Source organism: Clarias gariepinus, chromosome 18, assembly GCF_024256425.1.
Source record: "Clarias gariepinus isolate MV-2021 ecotype Netherlands chromosome 18, CGAR_prim_01v2, whole genome shotgun sequence".
Classification (NCBI taxonomy): domain Eukaryota; kingdom Metazoa; phylum Chordata; class Actinopteri; order Siluriformes; family Clariidae; genus Clarias; species Clarias gariepinus.
The window spans coordinates 4,701,103-4,727,552 of record NC_071117.1 but is presented as its reverse complement, the minus strand read 5'-3'; the positions used below and the strand labels follow the sequence as shown (position 1 = coordinate 4,727,552).

The window sequence follows — 26,450 nt, the reverse complement described above, 5'->3', positions numbered from 1 at the left end:
GCTTAGTTACCGAGATGGATAAAAACTCTGAAGTGTTTATCAGTTAAGGAGTGTGAGGAGGGGGAGGTGGTGGGGGGAGGTGTGTGAGGAGGTGGGGGGGGCTTCAGTACTCGGGAAGTTATAGTTTGGCTTCAGAGATGTACTAATATATACGAGTGTTATATCGCTAACTTATTTGTATGAAAAGCGCATTTTAATTTAATGCAGACGATAATACAGACAAACCGGGGTTAACACTAACAAAGTTCAATGGTTAAAGTTATCCCAGTTTATTTACATTCCAGAATTCCCCAAAACAGTATTTTACACACTCTGTGGTGTAGGTTTACTAATATCTTTTATATTTATTACAACTAGATATTCTGTAAAGTTTATTTATCTTTGTCTTCACTAAATTCTCCTGTTGTCTTTAAGCAGAGCTCCGCCCTGGAGGATTGGGGGGTCAGACGGATGACGGTTGGCCTTTTGGAGCTACTGGAGGAGCCTGAACAAGCTGTTGAGGGAGCTGTAGGAGGGATGACGTCACAGTGCAACAGCTTTAGAATGATGTTTGGTCAGGTCTACTGTATGTTCTGAACATAGAATTGCAAAACGTCTGATACTTTAGGGGGAAAACAAAGAATTAAACAGTTCCATCTTTAATATATATAAAAAAATATATATTTTAATATAAAAGAACCAGATAGAGACTGATAAGCAGCTGGTGTTATCCGGGTATTTTAATGACCTTTAAGCAAAAATTTAACATGTTTTTACCTGTTTTATACAAATTATTGTTTTACCTTTGACTAGTTTTGGAAGAATAAATTTTATTTTTAAAGTCATGTGTGCGTGTTTTAATTGTTGGGGGATTGTTTGTGTATTTAAAAATACATTTACTTAAACCAACAACTTCAATGTGCAAAAATGGGACCCGACGTTGTTTTAAATAGTTAAAGAGTTAGGCTAATAATAATAATAATAATAATAATTATTATTATTATTATTATTATTATTATTATTACTGGTTATAGAAACAAATTAAAACAACACTTGATCATATGTATCTGTGCTAGTTTGTCACTATGTGACCCATAATAATTTTTTCTCAGTATAAAAGTTTTGGGTTTTTTTAAGAAATCCATTAAAAGAGCAAAGACAAACTTAGAAGGAGTGGAAGGTAAGAAACCTCAGTGGAGAATACTGACTGTGACATGGTGCTAATTGCTCTGTGTGTGTGTGTGTGTTTGGCGGGGGGAGGGGTACTTCAGACTTACTTGTCTCTGCCCAAATGTTTGTGTTAAAGCAACGGAGAAATGCCGGAGCGCGCACACACACACCTCTCATCCACAAACGCTTTAACTGTTGACTTGTAAATCGTTGATTAAACCTATGAACACAGCTGTTCAGCATCAGTCCTAAACACAAGCGCAGGGTATGTTTTTGTCCTTAATTAAAAGACACCAATATGTTAATAATTTACACAATGATAACATGTTGTTTATGTTTAATGTTTATTTTGCGGGAAAAGGTAATAAGCAATATTTAACATAAAACAAACCAGGAAGTAAGTGTTTCATACATTAGGTCTGGAGTTAACATTACAGCTTACTGTCAGTGTCACAAACTCACAATGTCACTCCTCTTCAACTTAAAAGACACTATAGCTTCGAAAATACTCTTAATGTCCCTATTACAAAAGCTGCACTACCGGATGAAGAGTGTTTGTGTTTTATAAAAATGCCCTTAGAGTCTGACCGCGTGTTGTCTGGATAAATTCAGCATTTATTTATTCTTTGGGTAAGAGTTAATCTGCAGGTTATATCTGTAAATATAATGTGATGCAGTTCATGAAGGACACAAGCTGAGGATAGATGTACAGGAGCTCGCGAGCGAAACGCTCATAACCCGGTTTATATTTTTCTCAGTTTGGCCGTGACTTTGCGCGGTAGCGCGAGCGCTTAGTTACCGAGATGGATAAAAACTCTGAAGTGTTTATCAGTTAAGGAGTGTGAGGAGGGGGAGGTGGTGGGGGGGAGGTGTGTGAGGAGGTGGGGGGGGGCTTCAGTACTCGGGAAGTTATAGTTTGGCTTCAGAGATGAACTAATATATACGAGTGTTATATCGCTAACTTATTTGTATGAAAAGCGCATTTTAATTTAATGCAGACGATAATACAGACAAACCGGGGTTAACACTAACAAAGTTCAATGGTTAAAGTTATCCCAGTTTATTTACATTCCAGAATTCCCCAAAACAGTATTTTACACACTCTGTGGTGTAGGTTTACTAATATCTTTTATATTTATTACAACTAGATATTCTGTAAAGTTTATTTATCTTTGTCTTCACTAAATTCTCCTGTTGTCTTTAAGCAGAGCTCCGCCCTGGTGGATTGGGGGGTCAGACGGATGACGGTTGGCCTTTTGGAGCTACTGGAGGAGCCTGAACAAGCTGTTGAGGGAGCTGTAGGAGGGATGACGTCACAGTGCAACAGCTTTAGAATGATGTTTGGTCAGGTCTACTGTATGTTCTGAACATAGAATTGCAAAACGTCTGATACTTTAGGGGGAAAACAAAGAATTAAACAGTTCCATCTTTAATATATATAAAAAATATATATTTTAATATAAAAGAACCAGATAGAGACTGATAAGCAGCTGGTGTTATCCGGGTATTTTAATGACCTTTAAGCAAAAATTTAACATGTTTTTACCTGTTTTATACAAATTATTGTTTTACCTTTGACTAGTTTTGGAAGAATAAATTTTATTTTTAAAGTCATGTGTGCGTGTTTTAATTGTTGGGGGATTGTTTGTGTATTTAAAAATACATTTACTTAAACCAACAACTTCAATGTGCAAAAATGGGACCCGACGTTGTTTTAAATAGTCAAAGAGTTAGGCTAATAATAATAATAATAATAATAATTATTATTATTATTATTATTACTGGTTATAGAAACAAATTAAAACAACACTTGATCATATGTATCTGTGCTAGTTTGTCACTATGTGACCCATAATAATTTTTTCTCAGTATAAAAGTTTTGGTTTTTTTTAAGAACTCCATTAAAAGAGCAAAGACAAACTTAGAAGGAGTGGAAGGTAAGAAACCTCAGTGGAGAATACTGACTGTGACATGGTGCTAATTGCTCTCTGTGTGTGTGTGTGTGTGTTTGGCGGGGGGAGGGGTACTTCAGACTTACTTGTCTCTGCCAAATGTTTGTGTTAAAGCAACGGAGAAATGCCGGAGCGCGCACACACACACCTCTCATCCACAAACGCTTTAACTGTTGACTTGTAAATCGTTGATTAAACCTATGAACACAGCTGTTCAGCATCAGTCCTAAACACAAGCGCAGGGTATGTTTTTGTCCTTAATTAAAAGACACCAATATGTTAATAATTTACACAATGATAACATGTTGTTTATGTTTAATGTTTATTTTGCAGGAAAAGGTAATAAGCAATATTTAACATAAAACAAACCAGGAAGTAAGTGTTTCATACATTAAGGTGCTGTGTATAACTAAGTGCCCCAACAGACATAGCAACAGTGTAGAGAGTGTGTGCGCTGTGGGGGATTGGAAGGTGAACGAAGATAATCATTTACAAGACAAAAGACGTTCAGAGGTGTGTTATGCCCTAAAACGCCCCCCCCCCCGGCATGGACTGCCCCCCATTACGCAATCGCTATCTTCAAAGAAAAGCCGCCGCCCCTTTTCATTCAAACGCGTTAGCGAGTGTTTTTCTTTCCCTACGCTCGGTTTTGTGAACACAGTTGCGTTCAGTAACACGATGGATTACCTAAACAGCAGCAACAACAACCATTATGATCACACTTTGTTGAATTTATATTAAATATTTCGCAGCTCTGTCCTCTTTGCATTGCTACGTGTTTATTTACTTCCTTTTCGCATCGCACGTATAATGCACTCTAAAATCGACACTATCAAACTTGGAAATGATATAATATCAAATCAAACATCACGTTATAAAAAGTAATGAATTTGTCACTACTCTTCTCTTATGCAGCACGGCTAAAAAGATTTAAAAAATTACACCAAAGTGCTGCAGGTTTGGTGTCCGTGAGCTTTTCCTAATCAGAGTTACACGGGGGGCATTTTGTGGCTGCTGCAGTTACACTCTACTTAGATACTGCACAGAGGGGAGTTCACTTCTGTTCTCTTCATCCTAGCTTAATTTCATCTCATGAAATAATATTAAGTTTTGGAGTTTTGGTATGAGTTCATCTCCCCAGCCAGTGTTGGGACAGGGTCGTGGCAGGATTGGTGTAACTTTTCTTATCTTTTTAGCCGTGCTGCGTAAGAGAAGAGTAGTGACAAATTCATTACTTTCGTTACTAGACATGGTCTATTTTGTCTGCAAGTGAAATACATCGATACGTTAATAATTTACACCACGATAACATTACTGCAGAAGGATCTAGAGACGTGACTTTGAGACGTTCACAGTATATTCGAACCGTAGACAGTGTTTATTTTGCAGAACATTACAAAACAGCCATGTCCAATAAAACAGTGCATCTTTAATAAGCCACATTGGTTTCGAGTCAGTAGTAAAATTAACGAAAGACTGAGAAGCCCCGTAAACTTGACCCTGACAATAATAGTCGATCTTATATTTATGTTTATATATATATTTTTTTATGTTCGAATTAACGTTTCAGGGTAGCCTATATAATTTGTCTTGTCATCTGTTTACAGCGTTGGCTAATTTTGTGATTGAGACCCATGGGTTACATTGAAATATTTATATTAGTAGTAGTAAGCCAGGCTTTAGTAACCCTGAATAAATCACAATATAAGCCCTCTCTCGCGCACGCCTGTACCACCCCGAACGTGACAGAATGCTCGACCTTTACTAAGGCATAGCAGAGGGGGCTGGGACTTTAACACTCGGTAATCAGCTTGCCCCCCGGCAGAATCGTCCTGCCCTGCGGCAGAACAATGTGCAAGTCCCACCATGATCCGTGAGTTTCAAGTGGAAGCTCCGCCATCATCCGTGAGCCTCAATTGGAGGCTCCGCCATCTTCAGTGAGCCTCAAGTGGAGGCTCCGCCATCATCCTCAAGTGGACACTTGTTCACCCCCCTGACTAAGGCCCTTCTCCCCCGATTGCTCAGTTTAGATGGCTGGCCAGTTCTAGGAAGCTTTTTTAAAAGTATATTCAGCAATTACTTTTTACAGTATAACCTGTATAAATTCTTTCTTTTAAATGTAACAGTTTCAAACATATACTGTATATTCCTCATGGTGTTTTACTTCTTCAGTTGTGAAGGTTGTGGGGTTATTTGTTTACACACTGGTGTTAAAACCTCCCCAATACAATGCATGTACAGGTTCAGTCTAATGCAAAGACATGGGTTTGAACATAGCAGTGTATATATATATATATATATATATATATATATATATATATAATTCCATTAATTATTTAATGCATTAAAATGTGATTATGGTCATCATGAGCAAAAAAAAAAGGAGGAAACTGAAGGGTGTGTTTACTGTAATTCTTGTCTTGTTAACCACAGACTCTCTCACGCTCTTCTTTAGTTGTAGTTTGGTCGCTGCACGTGAAGGTCAAGAAGGCACAGTAAGAGAACAATATTTTTTTTCTACTTTAAGTTACTAAATGTCCTTATAATGTGTACTTTTCCCAAATATAAACAGCAGAGAGTTTTTTTTTCTTTTTATTGATTTAGTCAGGTTGTAATTTGTGTTCCCAAATTAGGAACTTTGTGAGTTTTGTTATATTTTCCTGATTGTCTGTATTTGCTGGAAATTATGGAGATATTTGAGATGTGCGTGGCTTGTTTTCTATTTGTGTTGTGCATTTTATTATTTTTATTGTTTTTCACTGTTGGTAATGAAAGTGTGACAGCTCTGTATGAGCACATCATGCAATTGGATTACTTTTAAACATCTGCTTATCTTTGGAAAAAAAAAATATTAAATAAATAGAGGTGAGATTTAATGTCTATCTCACTTCTTTACCTATGAAACGTTTCGATCATCAGCTGCCGGACTTCTGTACCACATACAGCAGTGTATTACATACATGGGGATGTCTCTGACCTGAGTGGTTCATGAGACAAAGCTGCAAGCTGGGAAATCTCCAGGGCTCGATTTAAGAGGGGATGTCGGGGGGGTGACATCCTCTCTGTAGAAAAAAAGGGACAAAAAGCATCACCCCCTTACCATCTCCTTTAGATTGATAATGCTGTGACACAAATTATGTACTGTATAATTCGTCATAAAAATAAAATATTAAAACTCTCTATGTATGATCATCAAACCTAATAACAGTCAATTACTCAATCAGAATTCGCATTTTTGCAATGGTCAAAGGAACAGTTCAAGCACAGCTTTTGACCTATTTTGAAAAGAAGAAACTGAAGACTGATGCGATGAAAATGAAGACATCAGTTTAACACGAGAGTTTTTATAAATGACTGACAATTTTAATGAAAATAAAAGACGAGTTCTTTACACAAATTTGTGTAATTTCATTCTCAGTTTAAAGAAGAGGTTTTGTTCCCTTTCAAAGGCTACACTCGATGCTGCGTGAAAACGCTATGGGAATATCTTTTGTTGTTGCCGGTTGTGAAGCATGTGTGTACCAAACACGCCAAATTTTGGTCAGGTGACGTCATCTGATTAGATGCACCTGCAGGTTATAAATAGGAGTGAGCCGGCAACATTCCTCAGATCTTTTTCTTCACCGCATTGTGCGCGTGTGTGTGTCAGCAAGCATAACAAAAATAAGCAGAATTAAATCTATAAAACTCACCAGATAGTATAGCGGAGTTTAGAACTAGATGTCCCCCTCCTTGTGAAAATTTCCTTTCGGAGGGCGATATGCACACATTCTGCTTCGAATGTTTGGGTGAAAAGCACGCTCTCGAAGGGCTTAATGGAGAGTGTGAGCACTGTGATCTTCTCCCCATGAAGCTGCTTTGCGCGTGTCTCGCGTTCTTTAGGGAACCACGAGCCGCGCTGCACTCATGGGGATCACAAGCAGATCTGTCCGAGGAGCGAGAGACGGAGTCCCTCCTTTCTCTCGCCCTCTCCCCCGATCCCGATGTCTCTCCTTCCACTTCATGAGCGCACTCCGGTGCTTCTCGCGGGTGTGTTGAAGAGACTTGCTTCCGCAGAACGCTTCTCAAAAGATGAGAGAGAATATGAGGAATTGCTCGAAGTTATAACGCGTGCAGTCGAACAACTGCATATTGACTGGCCACAGGAGCAGGTTCACCCAAAACAATCTAAATTAGATGACAGACTTTTGTCGGGTGGCCAGGAGATGGAGCCAAAACACCGCTCTCTCCCATTTTTTGATGACCTCCACAACGAGTTATCTCGTTCGTGGAGAAATCCTTTTTTTCCCCGTATTTTTGTACAATCGACTTCGTTTTATTCGAACATCGTTGATGCAAAAGCACGAGGTTATGTGGTGATGCCCCAGATAGAAGAGACGCTTGCGGGCTTTCTCTCTCCTGGAACATCATCCTCATTAAAGAAACCAACACTTCCCTCCAAGCCGTGTAGAACTTCTTCTACCCTGGTAGGGAAAGCGTTCCAAGCAGCAGGTCAGGCCGGCGCTTCCTTGGACACCATGGCGGTTTTGCAGGCGTATCAGGCTGATCTGCTGAAAGATTTGAGCACGAGCGGCACACTGAATCATTCAATGAATTACGCATTCAATGAATTACGCCGGGCTACTGATTTATCCCTGCGTGCGACTAAACAGACAGCCCGTGCAATCGGCCGTTCCATGGCCTCCTTGGTGACCGCTGAAAGGCACCTGTGGTTAAACCTGACAGGCATCAAGGACAAGGATAGAAGATTCCTCCTTGATGCCCCTGTCTCACCTTCCGGCCTATTTGGCGACGCTGTGAATTCCGTCGCCACTAGGTTCCGAGAAGCTAAATTGTATGAACAGGCTTTTGGGAAATTTCTCCCACGCCGTGCTCAAGAGTCGAGGCCCTCGGCCACCCAGCCTCGGCCAGATCTGAATCTCACCAGGCGAGAGGCACAGAAAGAGAGCGTCAGCAGCCGGGCACCCCCCCGTAAGGACTGGGGTACGGCTCGTCGCCCCCAACAGGCTGCCTCCAAAAGATCAGATTGCCGCACTTAGTCTTCTTTTCAGACTAAGTCCTGAAGCCTACGTGCCCAGGACTGTGGGGGTGATCCCCCCCCGGGGAACGGCACTCAACTCTCTTTCCTATAAGAGCATGCCCCCCCGGACACCCCCAGGGGGTCGGTGTTCAGTTTCCGCCGCCTCTGGTGTTTTGGACCTCACCGACCTCCAGAGATATGTTAGTGCCTCGGTTTTATCCTGCTATATTCCAGGATGCCGAACCACTAACACCCCCCACGCACTAAAACTTGTACCCCTTTCGGAGAAACTGGCAGCGTGGAAGCTACTGCCAGGCATATCTCCCTGGGTGCTAAAAACTGTAGAGAAAGGCTACAGGATTCAGTTTGCTCATCGCCCTCCGCGTTTCAACGGCGTGGTCTACACTTCCGTGATACCGGAGAGAGCGCATCTGCTAAACTCCGAACTCCAGGTGTTGCTGGAGAAGGGAGCCATAGAACAGGTTCCTCCTCCAGACAGGGAGTCAGGCTACTACAGCCGCTACTTTCTGGTTCCCAAAAAAGGCGGGGGGCTGCGTCCGATTTTGGATCTTCGCGGGTTGAACCGCTATCTCAAAAAGTACAGATTCAAGATGTTAACCATCAATATGATTGTCTCGCAAATCCAACCAGAAGATTGGTTCGTGACGATAGATTTAAAGGACGCATACTTCCACATAAAAGTTTTGCCACAACACAGGAAGTTCCTGAGGTTCGCTTTCGGGGGAGAAGCTTACCAGTATCAGGTCCTTTCATTCGGTCTAGCTCTGTCACCCCGCACATATACAAAATGTATGGATGCTGTCCTGGCTTCCTTGCGACTCCAGGGCATCCGTATTCTCAATTACATAGACGACTGGCTAATCCTGGCCCAGTCTCAGCAGCTAGCGCTCCGACATCGCGATGTCATCCTAGCTCATCTTCATTCGCTGGGATTGAGACTCAACGCTACCAAAAGCGTTCTCGTTCCGGCTCAGAGGACAACATACTTGGGTGTCAGATGGGATTCGATCACTATGCGGGCACAATTGTCTCCCGCTCGTGTCGAATCCATCCTCAGCGCCCTCAAGGAAATCAGACAAGACCAGGAAGTGACTATTTATCACTTTCAAAAATGTTTAGGCCTCATGGCAGCTGCATCCACGGTGATACCTTTGGGCCTTCTGCACATGAGAGCTTTTCAGTTGTGGCTAAGAGCCAGGGGATTTCATACAAGGGCCAATCCCCGAAGGCGAATAAGGGTTACGCTCGAAGGACGTCGTACCCTTTCTATGTGGTTCAGACCCCAGTTTCTCACCTTGGGTCCCACTCTAGGTCCGTCTTGTCGTCACAAAATGCTAACGACAGACGCTTCCCTTACCGGCTGGGGTGCGGTCTTGGATGGCCGTCCAGCTCAAGGGCGCTGGAGAGGTCATTTTCTCGCATGGCACATCAATTGCCTCGAAATGATGGCTTTATTTTTGGCCCTACAGCACTTTCTCCAGCAGCTGAGAGGCTACCATGTTCTAGTGCGGGTGGACAATACATCGGTAGTCTCCTACATAAATCGCCAGGGCGGACTGCACTCGCGCCGCTTGAACGAGCTAGCGCATCAGGTTCTGCTCTGGGCACAGGACAAGTTCCTGTCCCTCAGGGCGATTTACATTCCAGGGCACATGAATGTGGGAGCAGATTTACTGTCCAGACAAGCTGTGACAAACGGGGAATGGAAACTCCACCCCGACATAGTCAGCCAAATCTGGGAAAGATTCTTTACAGCAGAGGTGGACCTCTTTGCCTCCCAAGAGACAGCACAATGTGCTCTCTACTACTCTCTGACTCATCCAGCTCCCCTGGGTCTGGACGCAATGGTCCATACGTGGCCCAATTTACGCCTTTATGCATTTCCACCAATATCTCTGCTCCCGGAAGTCCTGGCGAGGGTCCGTCAACACGGTTTGCGCCTTTTACTGATAGCGCCTCGTTGGCTGGCCAGAGTATGGTTCTCGGATCTAATATCTCTCCTCGATGGCTCACCTTGGATGATTCCAGTGAGGAGGGATCTTCTGTCTCAGGCGCAGGGGACAATATTTCATCCCCGACCGGAGCTTTGAAACCTTCACGTTTGGCCCCTGAACGGGACCAACTAAGTCAAGCTGGTCTCCCAGCCAGCGTTATTGACACTATTCTAGCCACTAGAGCTCCCTCCACTAGAAAAGCTTATGCCCTTAAATGGAATGTTTTTGAAAGTTGGTGCATGACGAAGCAGGTAGACCCAGTCCACTGCCAAATTGTTTCAGTGCTGAAGTTCCTGCAAGATAAGTTGTCCTCGGGCTTGTGCCCTAGTACCCTTAGGACGTACGTGGCCGCTATCTCAGCCTGCCACGTTCCAATCGAGGGGATTACTGTGGGAAAACACCCTTTAGTTGCCCATTTTATTCGTGGAGCTAAACGGTTGAGGCCACCCACTAGAGCCACGACCCCTTCATGGGATTTATCTATCGTGCTCGAAGGTCTAATTGACACTCCTTTCGAACCACTAGAGTCAGCGCCGGACAGGTTTCTGACTCTTAAGATGGTTTTTCTTATGGCCATTACCTCTCTCAAGAGGATTGGGGATCTGCGCGCCTTGTCAGTCTCCCCATCCTGCCTGGACTTTGCCCCTGGGCTAGTCAAGGCCATTCTGCATCCTCACCCGAACTATCTTCCAAAAGTTCTATTTTCAAACATGCACCCTGTTGTTCTTAAAGCCTTCTGTCCTCCACCTTTTACAGCTTCGGAGCAGGAGAAACTTCACCTATTATGTCCAGTACGTGCTCTTCGGATTTACGTCCACCGCACCTGCCAGTGGCGTAAATCAGAGCAGCTCTTTATTTGCTATGGAGGCCGCAACCGGGGGGCGGCCGCTACTACGCAGACCATGTCACATTGGGTGAGAGATGCTATTGCTCTCTCCTATGAGGCGCGTGGGCTCACTTCGCCTCTAGGAATCAGGGCTCATTCAACCAGGGGGATTGCTTCATCTATTGCACTAGCAAGAGGTATTCCCCTGCAACAAGTGTGTGACGCGGCGGGCTGGTCCTCTCCGCACACATTTATTAGATTTTATAGTCTGGATGTTCCTGTCACTCCGGGCTCACGAGTCCTCGAGTCAGCTTCCCAGACATAGTTCTGAGACCTCTCAGCCTTGTGCGCACACACTACACAATGCGGGGTCCAGACACTCGCAGTGTGGCGACGTTGGTACTCTCGTTCCCATAGCGTTTTCACGCAGCATCGAGTGTAGCCTTTGAAAGGGAACGTCTCGGGTTACTTTGTTGTAACCCTGTTCCCTGACAAAGGCGGGAACGAGATGCTGCGTCCCAATGCCGCACTGCCCACGTGACCGGACGTCCGTTCAGACAATCAATCTGAGGAATGTTGCCGGCTCACTCCTATTTATAACCTGCAGGTGCATCTAATCAGATGACGTCACCTGACCGAGGTTATATACAGTGGTTAATCAATCGGACTGTAGGTCCTACCGTCGCCGCGCTCGGCGGTACCGTTTGGCTTTGTGCGTTTGCTGGCTTTTACCGTTGAGTGGCGCTATATAACTACAGACTGACGCCTCATGCCTTAGTTCATTCTCTGCTCGTAGTAGCGGATAAAATCAAGTAAAACATTGTAGTTAAACAAATTTATAATCACAGAACTAAAATGACGATACAAATGTAGAATTTAAATTAAATTAAATCTTATTAGGATCAAATTTAAACAAAATAAATGTTAACACAGTGAGCCTTTAAATTTTATCACGTGTAATTAGAAAAGACGCGTGTAGGGTTTTGTGTCGTCTTATATCTTATGTTCTTTAAATTTATAGTAGATTTATTAACTAAAATAAATGACCATAAAAATTATAACATTGTCAGGACGTTCTACTGCGTCAGCTGATGTTGGTCATTCAGCCCCGCTTGTGTTTGTGCGTTATTATAAGAATGAAATGCAGTAGACTGTTATGATCTGTAACGGATTCGACCCATGTTGCACGGGCGGCACCATAAAGCACGGACACGAGGAGAGGTCTTACGGGAAAAGGGTAATTTATTTAGGCAAAATGGGGAAGGAAAGTGTTGAAGGAGGGAGAATGGAAAGAATGGGATAAAGGTTGTGCATGTGCAGTCCTGGGGGCTGTGCCACACTGGCATGCGGGCACACAGCTGACGATAAGTGTTGGTGCGAGTGGCAGAACTGAGCACGCGGAGGCAGCGCTCCTGCACGCTCCCTCGTAACGGCGCTTCTCCCGCTGTCGATGGCCGGCGCGAGTTCTCGCTGACGCAAAAACCTAACCACACTTTTCCTCTTCGGCAGCGGGGCTGCGAGGGCGGGCGCGGTGCGGGAGTGAAGATGCCGCGGGAGCTCGCGCTGTCCTTTCTGCGGAGATCAAAGGGCGGAATTCTAGTGCCCTTGTTTAAAGCGCCTGGGCCGCGTCACATCTCCCCACTGACATGCTTCTTTCATATTCTCCATTACATCACGTACTTCCCAGACCTCAGACAAACCTCCGCGCCTTGCTTTTATAATGCGGAGCAAGCCCGAGATCATATTAACGTTAATTATCGCCAGCCGGCACAAATAGGCGGCTCCCGTCCCTTTGCTGCCTATTCAGGGAGCCTACGGAGTGAGGGAGTAGTTATAGTAGATTTGGGCGTACACCCATCACACGAGCACGCCGTGGCAGATCATCATAATTGTCCTAAACTTGTATTTCATAAGGTTTTCCGAGCGGTGGTACAGCGCAACGGGGGTCATTATTTACTATTAAACATTAAACGAATTTACAAAACTTAATGCGTGCGATTAAGCGCTGATTCTACGTAGGAAAGTAAAGAAGAGGATCCTGATGCTCAACATTCCGGAGACCAAACCCCATTTAAATTAAATTAACAAATATTGCATGTAAATAACAATAGCCCACGTTTAAAACAGCATTTTATTTAGATTATAAAAAAATAATCCTGCATCTGTTTTAGGTGTTCCAGCTGCCACTGTTCTAGAATTTAAATTAAATCAAATCTTATTAGGATCAAATTTAAGCACAATAAATGTTAACACAGTGAGCCTTTTGATTCTATCACTTGTAATTAGAAAAAAAGCGTGTATGGATTTGTGTCATCTTATTTCTTGTGTTCTTTAAATTTATAGTAGATTTATTAACTGAAATAAATAACCATAAAATTAAAACAGTGTTAGGACGTTCTACTGCGTCAGCTGATGTCGGTCATTCCGCCCCGCTTGTGTTTTTGCGTTATTATAAGAATGAAATGCAGTAGACTGTTATGATTTGTAACGGGTTCGACCCATGTTACTCAAACAACTCAGTTCAGGTGTAAGTAAATGTCTGTGCTGTTTGGGGGAGGGACGTGCTAATGATTTGGTCGGCTCTGTGTGTGTGTGTGAGAGAGAGGGGGGTGTCGCGGTGGTTGATTATTCAGTGAAACAAAGGCTCAGCTGAAAAATGTTAGGCACATCAGTCACTTAACCCCCAATAAAAGGTATTTGAGTGTTATGATAGTTGTAATATAACAGATGCGCACTGAATACTAAACCAGGCACGGAGATTAATGAACCAAGATAGCCCCCATACCCGTTTAAAAAAATAAAAAATAAATAAATACCAAATAATATTATTGTGTATAGACTGATTAAAAACAATGCAATTTATGCTATCATAAGGAAAATAACAAGTTCTTCCATTCCAATGATTAAAAAAGGTAACAATGTCAACTTTAGAATCTAGAATCCAGGAGATTAAAATTACACAAATTGAAATCACTGAAAGTCTCCAGAAGAGCCTCAGATTCAAGTGGTTTTTAAAGTGTGGAGAGGTCCATTACAGTTTCTCTGAATGTATAGGTGAGAACAGCCGATTCACACCTGGGGAGGGTGAATCATTTGTATTTGAATGTTGTCTGGCATTGTAAAGCACTATAGTGACACTAAAAGAACAACCCAGGATTAATAGGAATTCTTATACTGCATAAACATTATTTAGCACAAAAAAAATTCCTCGCGCTCGGGAAAACTATGCGTGCGGTTGAGCGCTGGTTAGACTATAGGAAATTAAATCGGAGGGTTTTTATTTAGACTATAAAAAAAATAACCTGCGTCTATTTTTAGGCGTGCCAGCTGCCACTTTTTAGTTAGAAGTTTTCAATACAAAGCTTATAATGCCCACATGACATGACGGAATAAGGCACGGCTGGTGATGATTGGGGTTTGTTGGGTTACAGTGGATTTTACTACGCGGTGTGAGTGCAATGGCCATCCGTCTGCTCGCGCTGACTCTGCTCTCCGCGGATGGCCGGACCGGCCCCTCCCACCTCTCGCTCCTTTGAAGTCCCCGGGCGCGTTCCATTTGCCCTGCTTGCATGCCGCACTTCCGCGTTGTTGCACGCGCGCTGCATACACAGTGCGTAGTAAAATCCACTGTAGCCCAACAAACCCCGAGTATTTTATAGCGCGGAGTGCAAGCCCGGGCAACCATAGTAACGATAGCTCACCAGTCATGTGTAATTCTGCGGTCCCGCTGCTTCGCATGTCTGAAGGGGAGGCCGCCTAACTAGTGAGCGAGGAGCGATATTGATTTGGGCGCACGCCGTGACAGGCTGAAAAAATTGCTGTCAGATTAATGTGCAAAAACTATATAATAAAACTATATAAGACTACATGCCTTTATAAGACTTAACTTTTATTTAAGCGCACTCACAATAACGAAAAAACGTTGTGATTTTGTAAGTGTTGTGATTTTGTAAGTGTTGTAAGCTGCGCTGCTCTGTATTGTTTTTGGTGAACTTGAGCGCGTCAGAAAATGAACGCAAACGTTTTTTTTAAAGTCTGCTTGCTGTTTTCCCGACGCGGTCATAATCATTAGTCTACTTCTGCCGTTGCGCTCTGGAAAACTCCATGCATGCGGCTGAGCGCTGATTAAAACTATGGAGTAAATTAATGAGGATTCTGAAGTCCTGAGCCCAAACTTCATTTAAATTAAATCAACAAATACTATAAGTAAAAAAAAAAAACAATAGCCCACGTTTAGAAACCGTTTATAAATTATTTCCGACATGAGTTGGCCCGGTGTTATGCGCAGAGTGCCGGGAGATTTCCTGAAGCTCAGAAATCACTGGGCATTTTTTCTAAATAGCCGCTATCTTTAACAACTGATGGAGGTTTTGAGCTGTATACACACGCATTCCTGCCTAAACAACTCTTAAAACTACACCTGTGACACAATAACAGTAATATTTTAAACATTCTGCAGGCTGATATTTGGAGAAAGGAAAGAATAATGAATAAACCAGTTGTTGGGTCAAAATAACCCAACCAGGTGTTCATTTGTAAACTACATCTCATATGAGCCAACATGAGCAACCCAACAATGTGTTTAAAGTACCTGAAATAATCCAGAACTTAAATAACAATAAACAGATACAGAGATACGCTGTATAACGGTCACTGTTGTATTTACGGCAACGAGCGAAAATGTCACTTTGCGCCACCTGGCGGCCATTTTACGAATGACTTTGAAATGCAACTGATTTATTTTGGCCGCTGACGTTTTCACGCGGCGGTGAGCGCGACGGTAATAACCATTCCAATTGATCAACTACTGTAAGCCAAAATTTGGCGTGTTTGGTACACACATGCTTCACAACCGGCAACACGAAAAGATATTCCCATAGCGTTTTCACGCAGCATCTCGTTCCCGCCTTTTCAGGGAACAGGGTTACAACAAAGTAACCCGAGCCGTTTTTGCATTAGACTTTGTGTCTTCAACTACATGCTTGGGTACAAAAGGGTGAACGATAGATTTTTGCGTGGTCATACAAAACTACAGTACTATTAAATGAAAATATTTAATTAGTAATGGTCATGTAAATTTTAATTCTACTTTTATTATCCTTTTCAAATGGAAGCCATGGAAAGGATCAAATGATAGTTGTGACAATTTTTCCAGTTTGAGTCTACCTGAGTCTCCAATAACTACCTGGACTCCATATTAACGTCAATTAACATCATGCTAAACTGCCTGGCACCTAACACAGTATAAATGGGTTTCCTGCTGAGTCTGGTTCCTCTCAAGGTTTCTTTCTATTAACATCTCAGTGAGTTTTTCCTTGCCACTGTCACCCTCGGACCATTTTAATTCATACACATTTACGTTCCATATAAACTTAAATAATTATTTTGTTTAGCGCTAGACAAATAAAATTGAAGTGAATTGAAATTACCGGTGATCTGGGAAAAAAGTTGGTGCAAACAGTTTTTTCTTTTTTTTCGGAACTTCTTTCCCCTGATTGTTTTTTTCTCTGTTCCCTGTAAGTTTCAGTTTGGGGAAGAGGTGTGGCTGTTATATTTAAAAGTCATTTTAAGTGCTGAATCTACACTCCAGACAGCTTTTCCTGTTTAAGGTTGCAATTGTTTCTAATTGACTAGCATATGTATGCATTGTTGATACGTAAAGAGTTTATAGATATAGTTAAAAAGTTAAATAAAAAAATAATCAGATGATCTTTAACATAATCAGTGATGATATTATTTCAGGATGTCCACGTACATGTCTGTCTGTCATTCTGTTCAGCAGAGCTCTCTGTCTAACTTAATAATACTAAGAAATCACATTCTGTAAGGTTGAGTAACTTATCCCTTATTTACACTGAGTTGTACTTGTAGTTACTGAGTTGTAGAAAGTATAAACATATAATGATATGCACATTTATCTTTAAAGGTCAGTTTTCATAGTGTATTTGCCTTTTTTGAGTGACCCATGCTGTGCTGTGTGTTAGTTTTGTAAGGATTTGGGTGCTTTCCAGGGGCATTATGGCAATTTCTTTGTGCTTGGCATACTCTCTGTATTCATGATGAATTAAGATTAGCGATATTGAGTGATGCTAATAGCCATGCCCACCTCTAAGGAAAGTATATTTTTGTATATTTGTCCAAAAAGGCGCTGTATAGGGTGATATAATCTGGCACAGAATTGCTCATAAGTTCCCTTCTACTGAACATATTAATTTAAGGCAAATATTGAACAACTGGCAAAGTTTCATTAAATTATCTTGATTCAGTTTTGTGTGATGCTGTGAGAAAATCAGCTGGACAGACCTGCAGAAATACAGACAAACATAGAGTACATACAGAGAGAGAATTTTTTTGAGACTAGACTCCAGTGTATGAAACATAAATACATCATTGAAGGAGTGTGTTCTGACCAATGTACAGACAAAACCTCTCTTTTATTTATATAAATGAGTCCTGTTGTGTCCAGGTCGCACACCGCTCCACACTTCACTCCCGGTTTTCCTACAGTTCATACAGGGGCATATACCTTTTTTTTTTACGTACAAAATGTGCATGCAACAAAATAGCATTAATTGTATACAAAAATATAAAAAACGAGCTCAGTACAATGTAATCATATCAAATCCAGATCCAAAATCAGCTATTTCAAGAAACATAAAACATAAGATGAATAAAATAATAAAGAAGACACAATTTAAATAAATTATACATTACAAGCCATTTAAACACTTTTATTGCGTTTCGGTTTTCCATTTTACTAAGGGCATTTGAAAAAAAATTGTAGATCATTTTAAAATATTTAAGATATCTGCATTTATGAATGTAGTATTTTGCTAATACAATAATATTAGCTCTTGTGTTGTGTTCGGGTCTGTGGGACCCATTTTAATTTTTTATTAAAAGAAAAATGATACAATTCATAATTGTTTTCGAACCCAGACTCATTGGCCTTGGCTCCTTTTCTGTAAAGATAGCGTATTTATGCATGATTTTAAGCATGATGTTGTTAACAAACTTAAAAAAAAATCAAATCTAGACCCTTTAATTCTGTCGAGTTACAGACATATTTCCGACCTTTTTTATCAGTTACAGTCTGTTTTAGAGGACATTTCTGCATCACAAAATTTTCTGTCTGGTTTTAAATCTAGATGTAGTACTGAGTGTGCAGTGCTAAAAGTTTATAATTACATTTTTTTACCTGTTGATTGGTGGCTCTGACTATCATTCTGAACAATCAAAAGTCTCACTTTGACCTCCCCTCATACAGTTATTTAATATTCAAACTAAGAACATTTTCTACACACACAATAAAAAGAACATTGGATTGGGATTAAACAGCTGTTTGCCGATTAAAAAAAAAAACAGTTATTAGTGAGACTCAAAAAAGGCTTTACTTTGCTAGGGAGCATAAAGATTGGCCTTTGGAGTGATGAAAAGGGGTCATGTGACCTGATGAGTCCAGATTGACCCTATTCCAGAGATTCAGGGTAAGAAGAGAAGCACATGAAGCGATGCATCCATCATACATAGTGTTTATTGTGAGTGAGTGAGGGTAAGATGTGTGTGAGCATGTAAGACTGAGGGGAAGCTATGTGTGTGTGTGTATGAAAGAAAGATGTATTTTTAGATTTTTACAAAAGACTTTATTTATCTAGTTATTTACTTCAACATTTACATGTATTTCAATATTAAAATGCTGTTTTTTTTTAACACAATTGAATTTGAAGTAGACTCTCAGGAGGAAGTTTAGTAATTTCCATTTCAAATGGTTTGTTTTTGTAACCTGCACAATAAAATTGGTTTCTAAGAATTTAGCTCTGTCCATTCTGGTTCCAATCCATCGTGTTTTCTGCACCACTTTGTGTTTCTTGTAGAAATAAAAAATCAATACATTTTACTTTTGTTAACGCATATATCATTGCCCTCTTCTTTGCTTCTCTGGCCCCATTTAAATTTAAAGAGGCGATTTAAAAAGTATTCATGGTGGAGGAGCAGAGGTGCAATGTGGTGACACTTAGGAAGAAAAAGTGTTAAATTCTATTTGTCTTAATCGTACATTATACACTCACCTAAAGGATTATTAGGAGCACCATACTAATACGGTGTTTGACCCACTTTCGCCTTCAGAACTGCCTTAATGCTACGTTGCATTGATTCAACAAGGTGCTGAAAGCATTCTTTAGAAATCTTGGCCCATATTGATAGGATAGCATCTCGCAGTTGATGGAGATTTGTGGGATGCACATCCAGGGCATGAAGCTCCCGTCACATCCCAAAGATCTCACGCAAATTGTAGCCTCTTTTTCCTATTTGTAGTGGAGATGAGTGGTACCCGGTGGGGTCTTCTGCTGTTGTAGCCCATCCACCTCAAGGTTGTGCGTGTTGTGGCTTCACAAATGCTTTGCTGCAGACCTCGGTTGTAACGAGTGGTTATTTCAGTCAAAGTTGCTCTTCTATCAGCTTGAATCAGTCGACCCATTCTCATCTGACCTCTAGCATCAACAAGGCATTTTCGCCCACAGGACTGCCGCATACTGGATGTTTTTCCCTTTTTACACCATTCTTTGTAAACCCTAGAAATGGTTGTGCGTCAAAATCCCAGTAACTGAACAGATTTTTAAATACTCAGACCGGCCCGTCTGGCACCAACAGCCATGCCACGCTCAAAATTGCTTAAATCATCTTTCTTTCCCATTCTGACATTCAGTTTGGAGTTCAGGAGATTGTCTTGACCAGGACCACACCCCTAAATGCATTGAAGCAACTGCCATGTGATTGGTTGATTAGATAATTGCATTCATGAGAAATTGAACAGGTGTTCCTAATAATCCTTTAGGTGAGTGTATATATATATAATTTGTATTTATTTAATTTTTTTGACAGAGTTCTCCTTTTAACTTGGGTATTAATTTCTTTAGCCTGAATACCTTTTGTTGAGTTAATTTGCAGAATTTGCATCTTTTTTTTGTTATTATACGATTCGGCGGATTCGCTAAAACCTTTTATATCACTAATTATCATTTATTATATACTGTATATATATATATATAATATTTATTATTGTTGAATTTGTTTAGCTGTGTAGACTGGTTTCCTGTTTTTTTTTTTTTTTTCTCTTTAATAAATAGTGGACTCAGGTCACACTTAAAGTCTTTCCATTCACAGTTGGCACACTCTGAGTTTGTTCCCACTGATTGTTTTTATGTGATTTTTCTTAATCTGCACTTTGCTATTAGTGTTTTTTGTTTTCTTTTTTGGTTAAGGTCTGCTAGGAACTCAGTATAGAATCTATAGTGTCAGTACATGCAGGCTCCCGCACTGAATCGGCTGACTTAACACTCCCAGTGCTCTCAGGTGTGTTGGACACTTCTTTGTTTTCAGTAACTGTTTCTATAGTACTATTGTTTTTTGACTGATTGTCTGTTTTTTTTATCCTTTTGGAGATCTTTTTGGCTCTCCATATTGGTCTCAGTGCTTTCAGCACTAGTTCTGTCCTGTCCACTGACACCGTCACCTGGATCAGACTCACTTTAAGCGTTTTTCTCAGGGCATTCTCTCTGATCACATGCCCTTCTTGTCCACAGCCGAAGCACCTCATGATGTCAGATGTAGCATACAGGACGTAGTCGAAGTTGTCCACTCTCACATGTAATTTCACGTTGATCTTTTGCTGGCTATTGGGTAACATATAGACCTGACGCCCATGAGACACAACATGCTTCAGGAGAGGGGACTTGTACCCAGACAGTAATTTAATTGGGGAAACAATTTTCCCATGTCGTGACAGTTCACATTTTAAGATCTCATCACTAATAAGGAGGGGATGTTAGCTAGGGTGATCCTTTTAGCTGGTATAGAGAGCGGGTAAACAGGGATAAAGTGTTCATTCACTGTCATTCTTTTCTCTATCACGGCATTCACTTTCTCTAGTTTATCTATAAAGATCACAACAGTGCTGTTCATTCTAGCAGCGGATTTAACGCTGCTGTGTCCCACAACTTCGGAAAAAAAAGCACATATTACATATTTTTCTATGACCCATATATATACACACACACACGACACACTGTAAAGCAACTAATTTCTAAACATAGAAAGAAAAGATATTTACAACATTAGTGATTTAAGAAGAAGAAAAGATAGAAAGTTTACTCGCACACAAGCTCTCACGCCACCGCTCACCACGCCCACTCACTCCCAGCATGCAATTAGAGAGAGATAGAGATGACGTGCATAAACTTCTGCAGAAACACAGCAAGAGAAATTTCCCCTTCACTGTGTAAATTTGATAAAGCATATATAAACAAGTAACTCAACCCTGAATATAAGCAATATTGGCCTCCTTAATTAGAACTAGAAGTTAAACTCAGCAATAGTTATTACTTTGTACTGTTTTGGCCCGGCCAACATTCTTCGGTTGTTCACCATAACAATTTCCATATTTTGTTCTTGATTCAATACCATTAATCATGACTAATCACATGCAGAACAAGCAGAAAAAGTCTTATATTTGGGTTCTTACACAGTAGCGCAGCAGCAACAACAAGTAGCAATCCAGTATAGCTGAAACAAAAGTGAATCCAGATCAGTTTTAGCTGCTCAGGTCAATAGTAAAGATGAAATTAAGTTAAAGGTTTTTTATTTGTTTTTGTAAACATTGGATATTTTTTCCAGATTAGTAGATCTGTTCTCCAGCAATGGTGTCTCTCACAATGCTTTCTCCACTTTATCTGGTGTTTCTGTTCATGATCTCAGGTAAACCTCACATTTACAATCTCACACATTTCCATACTTGTAAATAATATATACACTGTGCTTCACTTGAAATGACATTGTGTGAGATGTAACAGAGTTGTGTTTTTGAAACGGACAACTTAATTTATTCTTAATTTAATTCTTAATTGTTTTAATCTTCTGATATAAACATAAAAAAGTGAATGTAGACCAAATAATGGATTCTGTAAAACTTTTATTTTAATTTATGAGCAGAGTGCATTTGTCCAAATGCCAAAATCCTGCACACTGTTTTTTTTTTTTTTTCCGGTGGTAAAGAATTATGTTTACTTTTTCAACCTGCAGTTCCAGAGTAGAGAGGTGAAGCTGTAAGCCTAACTCAGGATAATGACCTCTAATAACCTCTTTCATGTGTCATGTTTCAGGAGCTCTTGGGAACAGATGGAGTGTGACATACAGTCAGAACAATATCTGTGCTTTAAAAGGATCTACAGTGTTTATGAACGGCTCATACACACACCCAACAAATCTTACAGTGACAGAAACATTTTGGTTAATAAACGCAGTTCAGGGTATAGAGCCGACTGATCTGTGTAATGAACCAGGTTACTCAGGCAGAGTGGAGTATTTAGGAGATGAACAGAAACACTTCTCCCTCAGACTGAGTGACGTGAAGAAAACAGATGAACATCAATACTGCTTCAGAATCAGAACAAATGTAGCTGCAGAAAAATGGGTGGGTTATCCTGGAGTTACTCTCACTGTTACAGGTAAATAAAATCATCTTATTTCCTACATACATCACTCAGGCCATAAACTCTCTTTAGATACAGGAGGGTCAGGGAGTTTTTTTTTTTTTTTTTTTCTTTCTTAGAAAAATAAACTGAACAATAGGTGCTGAGGAAAAGGAATAAATAGCTTTAAGATATGAGATGGTTTTTAACATTGGAAAAAATAAATAAATCAACGAATCAAAAGAATACTTTACTGGCTTTAGTACAGTTAGTACAGTTTTCCTGATGTAATGTGTCTCTCTGTGTTTAAGATCTTCAGGTGATCGCTCCTGCAGAAGTGACAGAGGGACAATCAGCCCTTCTGACCTGTAAAACCACCTGCAGTCTGACTGATCCAACATTCATCTGGTACAAAACCAGCCGTGATTTAACCACAAACACCATCAAGAGCAATAAAGTCCACCTGCAGTCGGTCAGCAGTGAGGATGCAGGCAGTTATAGCTGTGCTGTAAGAGGATATGAACATCTCCCCTCTCCTGCTCACACACTTAGTGTCAAATGTGAGAATTATTTACTTTACTCTTATATATTGTAAAAGTAAGAAACTATCACGAGTCAGCTCAATCCACCAAACACCTCACTGTCCTTACTCCACCTTGGAGTTTCCTGCATGCCCGGCATTCAATCACGACAGACCAGTATCTGAAGAACCATTCCTAGGCCTTAAAAGCATGCTGAGTGCACCAGTCTGTGCCGCTGTGTCTCCCTCGTGCACCTCACACCTTCCCTTGATATTGTTCCTTGAACTGTGACCTCTTTCGACCTCTCCTCCTCCACGACCCTGCCTGTGTTAGGAATCTGGTTTTGTTATATCTGGCAAATGATGATAAGCACTTCTGCCATCTCAAACAGATTCTCACGATGTGTGCCGTGCTCCTACTCCTCACCGAAGCGAACTAAAGTTCTCTGCCCTCCTAGAAAACATTGTAACAGTTTAGTTTGCGCGCCCCTCACTAAAATCGGGAGACTTCAGGGTTTACAGAGGATTCCCGGACGTCTTCGCCCTGCCCCTTATCAAATCACACACGCAACCCCCGCTGCTGCGCGCTGACTCTTTTACACACACACACACACACACACACACCGCTCATCCAACCTCTGTTTACTTAACCCTTTAGCCTCAAATTAAATTCCTTTAAGTAAACCAGCGTCTGCTGTTGGGTTCTTTCCCTCCCTGCCAACTCCCGTGACAGCCAAATAAATTGAACTTATGTACACACACACACACACACACACACACACACACACACACACACACAGGTTGTTAATGTACACAAGTTATAATTTTATATCTTCAGTATTTTTGTACATTATGTGCTTGTGAATCTTATAACAGTTCATTCATTTATTAATTTTAATTTAGATCCTCCTAAGAATGTCTCAGTGTCCATCAGTCCCTCTGGTGAGATAGTGGAGGGCAGTTCAGTGACTCTGACCTGCAGCAGTGATGCTAACCCACCTGTGGAGAACTACACCTGGTTTAAGGATATGACATCAGTAGGAAATAAAAAGACCTACACCATCTCCAACATCAGCTCTGAGGACAGTGGAGAGTACAAGTGCAAGTGCAGTAATGAAGTCGGACATCAGGACTCCAGCAGTGTGACTCTAAATGTTTTGTGTAAGTTAATAATGAAGATCATCTCACAGCCAGTAACAGATAAAATTGTAATAGAATTACTTGAGAGCCTCGTTTTCACACTCATTTTACATCTTTTAATTATTGTGCATAATAGTTATTGATTTATTTATTGATTGAATAATTATTTGTCTTTTTTTGTTTTGTTTTAGATCCTCCTAAGAATGTCTCAGTGTCCATCAGTCCCTCTGGTGAGATAGTGGAGGACAGTTCAGTGACTCTGACCTGCAGCAGTGATGCTAACCCACCTGTGGAGAACTACACCTGGTTTAAGGTGAATGAATCCTCAGCTGTAGGATCTGGACAGAGTTACAGAGCTCTACAGAGTGGACAGTACTACTGCCAGGCTCAGAATAAACACGGCTCTGAGAGATCAGCTGCAGTGTCTGTCACTGTAAATGGTGAGTAATGATGTAAATCTATGACTCAGAATCACACTGATAAACATTTAACACTCATTAATTATCACATCATCATCCACAGAGTCTCAGAGTGTAGGTGTGTACGCAGGTGTTGGAGTCTTTGTGGTTCTGTCCGTTTGTCTCATCACATTCTGCTTTATAAGGTAAAAAAATATGAAATTAGATTAAGGTTATAATCATAATAATAATTAATGTACTCAACCCTATACTTAACACACCATGTCTTCATGAAGCTGGTTTTGTGGATCTCACATGGAACATTGAACAGGTTTTGGAAACTGTATTGCTACAGAGTACAGAGTCATTCTATAGAATTGTGTGCTACTGAGTTTATGGATAGGGTTTGGGGCAGAACCACATATGAGTGTGATTATCAGGGGTGCACATACTTATAGCCATATTGTGTAGGTTTAGTGTTTATGTAGCACTTATAAGGTATGTCCAGCTAAAAAGTAAAATATTGCCTCCTAATTAAAAAAAATGAGCTGAGTAATGTTTGGAAACTACTGTGACACTGACTGGTAATACTCTACATGTTTTTTTAAGAGTGATGTTCTTGTTACAATCAGATACTAGCAGATTCACCCTAATTGGTACACTAGGCTGACAATTGGGCATGGAAGCTAGTGTAAGCATTTAGCAAGTGATAAATAAGTTTAAGTGTACACATGAAAGAGTACTCCTGGTTTAACCCTCGTGTTGTCCTGGGGTCATTTTGACCCCCAAAAAATCTTTTGCCATCAAAATGTGTTTTTATTCATCAAATGGTCTGAAAATTATGGGGGTTGTTTAACACTGTGCTCTTTATGGTTACAAGAAATTTGGATTAAATTTAGTGAGTTATTTGTGTTTTATTCAATTTAATAGCATCTGTTGTCCTGTGGGGTCAAAATCACCCCACAGGACAAAGTGGTGCAATGGGCCACATTTTCACACAATACTGCTTTCCAAAACATCTTTGCTCTTGGATCTTTGATGTGTGGGATCAAGAAAAGGTTATGACAAAAAAAATAAAACGTATTTTCTAGCAGGTGTTGAGGCATTTCACATTGTAGTCTGAGAGAGACAGGCAGCACAATGAGGAGGCAAAAACGCTATACTGCACAGGAGGTTCGTGAGATAATTTGTAACCGTGTTGTGGAAAAAAATGACCAGGAGGACAATGCTGAACATAATGAGGATGAAGGATCAACTTATGATGAGGATTTGGGGTCAGAAGAGCAGGAAAATAAAGATGTGACAGATCCAATGTACACAGCATAAGCTAATTCTTCTGAAGAAGAGGCCCCTACATCACTTACTGATGGGTATGAAATGAAGGAAAATTATGAACATGATGATGAGGAAGAAGCTGAAGCTGAATTGGAAGAATTGTCAGAAATGAACGACTGCACTTATTATGACGAAGAGGTAAAATCAAGTGATGAGAAAGAAGCTGAAATGGAAGAAGTGTCAGAAGAGTAGGACTTCTTATGATGGACAAAAATCAACTGATGAAGAAGAATCTGAAAAAGAGGACCCAGCTGAGACAGAAGAAGAATATTTCCATTCAAAGGATAAAACATTGCTCTGGTCTTCCATCCCTCCCAGTGACAGACGGCACATGCTGATAGCAGAGAGAGCAGAAAGAGCGTCAAGTCACCATGTTCCAACCGCATATGCAAGGTCTCATATAGATGACTCTACTTTTGATCTCTTTCTCCCCATGCCTATTCAAAAGATAGTGCTGAAGATGACAAACAAGGCGGGGCAACATGTGTATGGCAACAAATGGAAAAATTGGTTATGGAGATCCAGTGGTTGTGCTCCAGCTCTAACTCTGCAGCAGCTCCCCCTTGCTCATATCCCACTCATACAGTAGCTCATCACTCAAAAGGAGTAGGTGCAAATTTTGCCCTC

At 40.9% G+C, this 26,450-nt stretch overlaps 1 pseudogene; it reads left to right on the top strand.

Annotated features, from left to right (window-relative positions):
* The window catches only part of LOC128506992 (B-cell receptor CD22-like), a 128,132-nt pseudogene that overhangs the window by 57,521 nt on the left and 44,161 nt on the right, over positions 1 to 26,450 (top strand).